At 46.8% G+C, this 8,437-nt stretch overlaps 1 protein-coding gene across 1 annotated transcript in view; it reads right to left on the reverse strand.

Moving 5' to 3' along the window:
- RPS6KL1 (ribosomal protein S6 kinase-like 1) overlaps nt 1–8,437 on the reverse strand; it is a 25,200-nt gene that overhangs the window by 16,163 nt on the left and 600 nt on the right. The window contains exon 2 of the mRNA XM_005883572.2: nt 4,780–4,784. The gene's annotated coding sequence lies outside the window, so the exon portion shown is untranslated. The remainder of the gene's footprint in view (nt 1–4,779; nt 4,785–8,437) is intronic.

Raw genomic sequence — 8,437 nt, forward strand, 5'->3', positions numbered from 1 at the left:
CCCTGCACCGGGACCCCGGCTTTGCGCCCTCCAGCCGGGTGCAGGCTTCTTGCCGGGTGCGGGCAGCCATTGGCTGCAGATGAGCTCAGCCTCTAGCTGTTAGAATAAACCACCAATCAGCGCCCAGCTCGGCTTCTGCCGGCCCCTAAAGTCGCAGCGTAGGCGGGGCGGAGCGCTAGCGGGTGGGGGCAGGATTGGGGAGAGGGTGGGTACAAGGACCTCTCCCGGCTTTGTTCGCTGGTGTCCCCCAAGTGCCTAGAACAGCATCTGGCACACAGTATTGCTAAATAAGTATTTGCTGAATGAATGAATGAATGAATGAATGAGCTTTGAAGTGTTTGAAGAGGGCGGTGGAGGAGAAAGTTCTGGGCGAAAAATATGTATAAATGCCTCAAGAAATCAAGGGAGAAAAATAACATCTGCACATCAAACAGAGGATGTAAAATCTTTTGATAAAATTTAACACTCATGCATGATAGAGACAATCTCTTTACTGAACAAAATCTAAACAAACTCATGGACTTAATCCTTAACTTGATAAAGGATTATCTACTAGAAACTGAGAGCATATGTGATGTAACTTACATCATATGCGGTGGTGGGGCATGAGACCCATTCCCACGGTCCTTCTGGCATATGGTAGGGTCACACTTCCCTCCCCCAGTGGAAGTTAGGCTTGGCCATGGAACTTGCTTTGAAATGCCAGTGGGCAGACATGGTTTACTTTACAGTAGAAGCTCCAAGAGCCAGCCCATAATTCACTTGCCCCTTCCACCATGGTTATCGTAGAAGCACATGTCCATGGAGGCATGGAACGTCCATCCGCCTGAATCTCTGAGAAACAACACTAAGGAACTCCTCCCTGCTCCATGGCTTGTATTGGACATGGGGTGTAAGCGAGAAATGCATTTTTTAAAAAATATGTTTTTATTGCCGAAACTGGTTTGGCTCAGTGGATAGAGCGTCAGCCTGCGGACTGAAAGGTCCCAGGTTCGATTCCGGTCAAGGGCATGTACCTGGGTTGCGGGCATATCCCCAGTAGGAGATGTGCAGGAGGCAGTTGATCGATGTTTCTCTCTCATCGATGTTTCTAACTCTCTATCTCTCTCCCTTCCTCTCTGTAAAAAATCAATAAAATATATTTTTAAAAAATGTTTTTATTGATTTCAGAGAGGAATGGAGAGGGAGAGAGAGATAGGAACATCAATGATGAGAGAATCATCGATTGGCTGCCTCCTGCACGCTTCCCCAAACCCCCCGGTTGGGGATCAAGCTGCAACCCAGGCATGTGCCCCTGACCAGTATTGAACCCAGGACTCTTCAGTCTGCAAGCCAGCACTCTATCCACTGAGCCAAACAAGCCAGGACCTGAGAAATGCATTTTTTTAAAAAAATATATCCCATTGATTTTTTACAGAGAGGAAGGGAGAGGGACAGAGAGTCAGAAACATCGATGAGAGAGAAACATTGACCAGCTGCCTCCTGCACACCTCCCACTGGGGATGTGCCCGCAACCAAGGTACATGCCCCTGACCGGAATCGAACCTGGGACCTCTCAGTCCGCAGGCCGACGCTCTATCCACTGAGCCAAACCGGTTTGGCTGAGAAATGCATTTTTATTGTGTTAAACCACTAGATTTTGGGATTGTTTGTTACTGCAGCATACCTTGACCTATCTTGAATGATATACCAATGCAGTCAGAAATGAATCAAAATACTCTTCAACAATACACTGGAAGTTACAGTTAATGCAATAAGAAATTAAAGCAAATATGAGGTTTAAAAATTGAAGGGAAGAGACCAAATTGCCATTATTTGTGATGATGTGATTGTTCACCTGGAAAACCCAAAGCAATAATTGGTGAGTGCAGCAAAATGTCTGGATACTAGGCCAATATTTTTAAAAATATGTTTTTATGTATTTTAGAGAGGAGAGAGAGAGAGAGAAACATTGATGTGAGAAACGTAATGTGCTATCTCCTGCCCACCCCTTACTGGGAATCGAGCCTACAACACCAGGTGACCCTTTGGTGCAGGGCACTAGATCACTATTTACACATCAAGAACTTTCCTATATATCAGCAATAATAATTTGAAAATTCCTATATAATAAAAGCCTAATATGCTAAGTGTCCGGTCATCTGTTCAACCAATCAAAGTGTAATATGCTAATGATATGCTAAGGCTGCTTGCTATGACGTGCACTGATCACCAGGGGGCAGATAGGTAATGGGTCGACCAGTTGCTTTGACGTGCCCTGGGGACAGATGCTCCACAAATTTCAGGAACCGAGAAAAGACAAGTGTGTCAGACCTTAGGGAAATAGGCATGAGATGAGGTTGGAGAGATGACTGGACATGCCCTGGAGCCCTCCCACTGTCCCTCCCCAACTGGCCAACCTCCTGCATCTCTCCCCTGCCCCGATCATGCACCAGTGGGGTCCCTCAGCCTGACCTATGCCCTCTCGCAATCTGGAGCCCCTAGGGAGATGTCAGAGAGCCAGTTTCTGCCTGATCCCACAGGCCAAGCTGAGGGACCCCACTTGTGCACAAATTCATGCACCGGGCCTCTAGCCTTATATAATAAAGTGGTAATATGCAAATTGACCATCACGCCCTCACACAAGATGGCTGCCCCCATATGGTCACAAGATGGCTGGCAGGGGAGGGAAGTTGTGGGTGATCAGGCTGGCGGGGAGGGCAGTTGGGGGCAATCAGGCTGGCAGGGGAGTGGTTAGGGGGCAATCAGGCAGGCAGGCAGACAAGCGGTTGGGAGCCAGCAGTCCCGGATTGTGAGAGGGATGTCCAACAGTCGGGCTGGCAGTCGGACATCCCCTGAGGGGTCCAAGATTGGAAAGGGTGCAGGCTGGGCTGAGGGACCCGCCCCCCCCCAGTGCACAAATTTTGTGCACCTGGCCTCTAGTGTAATAATAATTTAAAATTCCCATTCACATAGTAACAAAAACTATAACATATTTAGGAATAAATTAATTAGAAATAGCCCTGGCCAGTGTGGCTCAGTTGGTTGGAGCATTGTTCCATACACCAAAAAGTGGCAGGGTTTATTCCCAGTCAGGGCACATACCAAGGTTGCAGGTTTGATTCCCCAGGCAGGGTGCATGCAGGAGGTGGCTGATCAGTGTTTCTCTCTCACATCCATCTCTCTCTCTCTCATTCCCTCTGTCCTTTCCTCACTCTAAGATCAATTTAAAAAAATTTACAAACTTAAAAAAACAAACAAAACACCATTTAAAATAATAATAATTAGAAATATATGACCTTTATGGAGAAAACAATAAAATTCTACTGAAAGGCACAAAAAAGACTCAAATAAATGGGGAGTTGTACCAGGGTATTGTGTTCAACAATGGGATGACTACCACTGTAAAGATGTCAATTCTCTTCAAATTAATTAAAAAATTCCCTGCAATTCCAATAAAAATACCAAAGGAACTCTTCATAGAACTTAGAATAGGATGATTCTAAACTTCATGTTTATTCATTCACTTAACAAAACTTTTGGAGGGCCTACTATGGGCCTGACCCTTTTCTAGGTATCCTCGTGGTTAACACAAACAAAAAAGCTTTCATGGAGCTGTCATTCTAATGGAAAAAACAGTAATAAATACATAGGCATATCCAATATAATAAAAGCATAGTATGGAAATTGTCCCCTCGACCAGGAGTTGTCCAGGAGTTCGACCAGGGGGCGGGGCCAGCTGGGGGAAGGGAGGGAGCCCAGCCAGCAGCTGCTAGGGACCCTATCAGTGCACGAATTTTGTGCACTAGGCCTCTACAAAATACAGAATATCTGATGTGATTTTTTAATAGTATATGTAAATGTGCAGCAATAGCTGTTTGAAAAAGAACAAGTAGTGGTGGTTAGAAGCTTGCCTTACCAAATCAAAAGACATAGTCTAAAGCTGCAGTTTTTAAAACAGGTGGCATTGATGCACATAAATAGATGATATGAATAGACTAGAGTCCAGAAACTAAGTAGTGCATGTAGGGGGATTTGACTTAGGATAAAGAAGACATTTCAAGCCAGTGGATGAATTCTTCATGAGAGGTGTTGGGAAACTTGACTTAATTTATGGGAAAAAAATAATCCCTACTTCACACCATATACAAAAATAAATCCAAGTTTAAAATTAAAAATTAAAAAGAGAACAACCACAAATGTTTAGAAGAAAGTGTCCAAGAATATCATCATGATGTTCAGATAGAAACTAAAGTGCTTTTAAATATTCCTGGTGGGGAACCATTTAAAGTGAAAATACACATAATCTATGATCTAGCAATTATAATTCTAGATATTTAATCTAGAAAAACTTTTTTGTTTATTACTGCAGCATACCTTGCTGCAATTCATCGCAATTTTACCTGAAATATCAAAAAATTGGAAAAAGATTCCAAATTCAATCTTATGGAATAGAAATACAAAAATGAATTAATAAAATGTGGTATAATCATACAGTGAATTACTATTATCCAGCATTTTAAAGGAATAAATCAGAACTAAACCTACGTATATAAACATGCAAGCTCTCAGAAACATATTATTGAGTGAAAATAGTCAGTTCCCAAATGCTACTTATATATACGATTTATGTTGCTTAAATACACAAAACAATACTATATATTATCTATATGTTATAGTGTATTAGTCAGGATTCTCCAGAGAAACAGAACCAATAGTATGGATGGCTAGACAGACAGACAGATTTCTTACGACAAGACATAGGCTCATGAAATTATGGAGGCTCAGAAGACCCATGACCTGCCCTCTGCGAGCTGAAAAAGCTTTTCCGCTGCCTGGGAAAGCCTCAGCATAACGCCTATGGAGCATCTTATGTAAATCTTAAAACTGTTAGTTACTATTACCAATCCTTACTCACACCTGCTAACACCAAGGCAGAGAGAGGTTAAGAGGTTAAGCTTATACAGTTAGGAAGTAGGAGCGCTAGGAATCAAACCTTGACAGTTCGGCTCCAAAGACCCAGCTCTGGAGCACTATGCTGGTCACACACAGCTCCTAACAGCGGTCTATCCAGGGAGTGGAGGCTAGACCTGGACCTGGGGAGGGAGCAGGCAGTGGTCAAATGAAGCTCCACAGTTCCCTTTAATGTTCGATGTTTTTAAAGAACAGAGTAAACTGGTATGTATCTGTGCTGTTAAAATTAACTTTTAAAAATGATATGTTAAATTCTATACATGTGCTGAGAAAGTCATTTTTTCAGAAGAGAGTGAATAGTGCCCTAAGGAAGTAGACCGTGTTTCCTCAGCTTCTCATGGTGCACGAGACCCGAGACCCCGTGTGATGGGGAGGGGTGTTGGGGATTCTTTCCTGAGGAAGTGCCTTTGAGCTGAGTTATGGGTGATGCAAGTTTGTTAGTCAGCAAGGTTGAGAGGTTGGGTGTGGGAGGTGGGGAGAGGTTTCCTGGCAGAGGAAACAGCGTGAGCAAAGGGCCTGAGGGGGACACCACAAATTTCAGGAACCGAGAAAAGACAAGTGGGTCAGACCTTAGGGAAATAGGCATGAGATGAGGTTGGAGAGGTGGGAAGAGGTCAGACCTCATGGAGGCCTCCAGGTTGAAGAAAGGACTGGGAGTTTAAGAACAACAAAATGCTGACTGGTACCATGGAAATCTCTGGAATCCCTTTGGCACGGCTGTAGTGAATGGAAATGCCAAGAAAGAGACAAAAAGTGTAGACAACTCTCAAACGCCCAAGAGCCGCACAGGGAGGCATTGGAGGGAGCATGTGCAATCGAGGGATTGGTTTGATTTTTGCTGCTGTTGTTATTTTTATGATGGGAGAGACTTCTATACACAAAGACATATCCACAAGGATGTTCCTCATATAGCATTGTTTATTATAACAGCAACAAAAAAGAGAACCTAAATATTCAACAATAGATCAATTAACCAAATGATGGAATAGCCAAATGATGCAATGCAATTCAGGACTTTAAAAAATCATATTGCAGAAGGAGATCTAGTGTCATGGGGCGGGGGGAGGGGGAATGTCTACAATATATTAAGTTTAAAAGGCAAGTTATAAAATAACGAGTATATTACAATCTCGTTTTGGTGTCAGAAGGGAAGTGTAGTGGTAGCTGTCTGCTTCAGCTCTGCCATGCTCCCTGTCTTTGTGCCTGGGGGTGGGAGGAGGGAGTCTTTTGACATAATGTAACATCATAAAAACTATGCCCAGGGAAGCTTTACCAAAGAGGTTTATTTGTCTCGTGGATGCTTTCCTGGGGTCCAGGATGGAGCTGATATGTTGGGGTAGGACAGAGGAATAGCAAGGAAGGGCTTCTGGCTTCTGTCTCCAGTGTAGGTCAACTTTATACCAACACTGAAAAAAAGGATATTGCTCCTTCTCTGGATTTTGGAAGAATTTGTGACAGATTATAAGAAAGATTGGTGGGGGGGGGAGTAATAAAGGAAGATGTAACCACTCCATATCTGAAACAAGAGGCTGAGTTTACTGCTTGCTTAAGCAAGGGGGAGCTGAACTTGCAGGGCACAGTCTCCCAGCAAGGCAGGAAGCGGGCAGTTCAGGATGAGCCACCTGCAGAGCATGTGGGAGTCGGTTGACCTGGAAGCATGGTCAGCTGAGTGAGGCTGTCGCTGACTGTTTATTTTCAGGAGGCAAATGGTTCCTGATGGAGCACATGGTTTCAGGAGCCGGGTCCCTGAAACACGTGGTCCTGTACACCAGGGTTATAGCTGGTTCCAAGAGTCATTGGTGTTATGGCCACATGACAATGAGTCTGTTCCCGAGAGGATGGGAGCGCTTTATTCTCAGGGAAAGGGGAGGGGATGGTGGGAAGTTCATGCCCAACAAGGTTCTCGGTGTAGCAGCCCGAGTGGAGCCTCGCTGCTGGGCCAGGGCTGATTTCTAAAGGAGGATCCGAGGACACCCAGCGGCTCCTGGATCTGGACTCAGGACTCGGTTGTGAGAAGAGTCCTACTCCCTTCAGCCTCCCTATGTCTGGTGAGAAGTTGTATTTCCAGTTGATTGGGGGGACATCTCCAGGATGGCCCCCAGGTTCCTCCTGGGCCTTCCCTCTGGCACGATGACCTCTGTGACCCCACACGGCTGGCCCAGGGTCTGCAAGTGAATCAGAGCCTTGGGAGCCTCCGCTTCTGCCTGGCTGTGCAGCAGCCGGGCCCAGCTGTCAGCCCCGGACCCAGAGGGGCTGAAATTCCTCGGGGAGGTTTCTCGCCCTCTTAGTGCTTTCTTCCAGCTTGTCTGGCAAGAGAGAAGGCTTCGGGAGCTTCAAAAGGGGACCGTGGCACAGACCGCTCTGAAGGGGATAAAGAGCTCAAGGAGAAAGATATCACCATTACAGTGTAAACAGTCAGCACTGGGGGCCGGGGCCGGGTGAACAAGAGGCTCCCGTTACGTGCTGCCCGCACCGCAGTTCACGGGTGGTCCCGCCGACTGCTGGTGCCTGTGGGGGCAGGGGCCTTCGAGGAGAGACAAGGAACAGGGGGAGATTGGAGCATGGAAGAGGGGTCCCTCCTACTCTGAGTCCAACCAGGACAGGGGCCAAGTCTCCAGAGCGTGTCCGTGGGAGGTCAGTCTGGCAGCAGGGCCTCCCCGCTGTCACCCAGGTGACGCCCCCTCAGTGTGAGAGGAACAGGGAGCGGGCCCAGCTCCGTGAGGAAGCCCGCAGCCTCCTCCGACGGTCCTGCCTGGTGTTCATGGCGCTGAAGTCATCTCGGGGACTGGAAACACACCATGTTTTTGGCTTGGAGTCCCGTGGCCTCTGAGGTGGGGCCCACAGACAGCTAGTGGGAGCCAGGCCTTCCTGGGCCTCCATCACAGCCAATGTCAGGGGCAGGGGAGCTCTCCAGGCTTCCCTCAGGACAGGGAAGGGTCCGCTTTCTCTAGGAAAATAGCTTCTGGGCTCCGGTGCTGACAGACAGCCACCTTTTCACACCAAGGCTCTGTCACCGCCCTGTCTGGAGCCTTGAGTTCCCACCAGAGTTTGTGGAGGGGCCGCTTCTGTCCACCCACCTCGCAGACGTCTGGCCTGCTTCTCGGGCTTGGAGCCGACACGGTCCTCCCTCCTCCTCTGCTCTGCTCTGCTCTTCATCTGGGGGCGGGATGGGGAGGATGTGGTGAGGGGCAGATTTGGAGGCAAATCTGGGTTCAATTCCATTTCAGCCACTTACTGGTAAATTTTAAAATTCTGCCTCACTTAACGTTCATGGTTTTGGGTGATCCGGGGCCTCAACTTCTTCACTTGTAAAATAAGGAGGTAGAAATAGCTTATTTGTAAATCTGCTTTCAGCCTTAAATTCCAAGATCATGTCACTCTCCTGCTTAAAACATTTTCCTGCTTAAAAAAACGTCAGTGCCTCCCACTGTTTAGCAAAGCCCTGACAACCTAGGGTGGCACCCAGGGCCCAGCCTCCCCGCCT

Source organism: Myotis brandtii, unplaced genomic scaffold (assembly GCF_000412655.1).
Source record: "Myotis brandtii unplaced genomic scaffold, ASM41265v1 scaffold793, whole genome shotgun sequence".
Classification (NCBI taxonomy): Eukaryota; Metazoa; Chordata; class Mammalia; order Chiroptera; family Vespertilionidae; genus Myotis; species Myotis brandtii.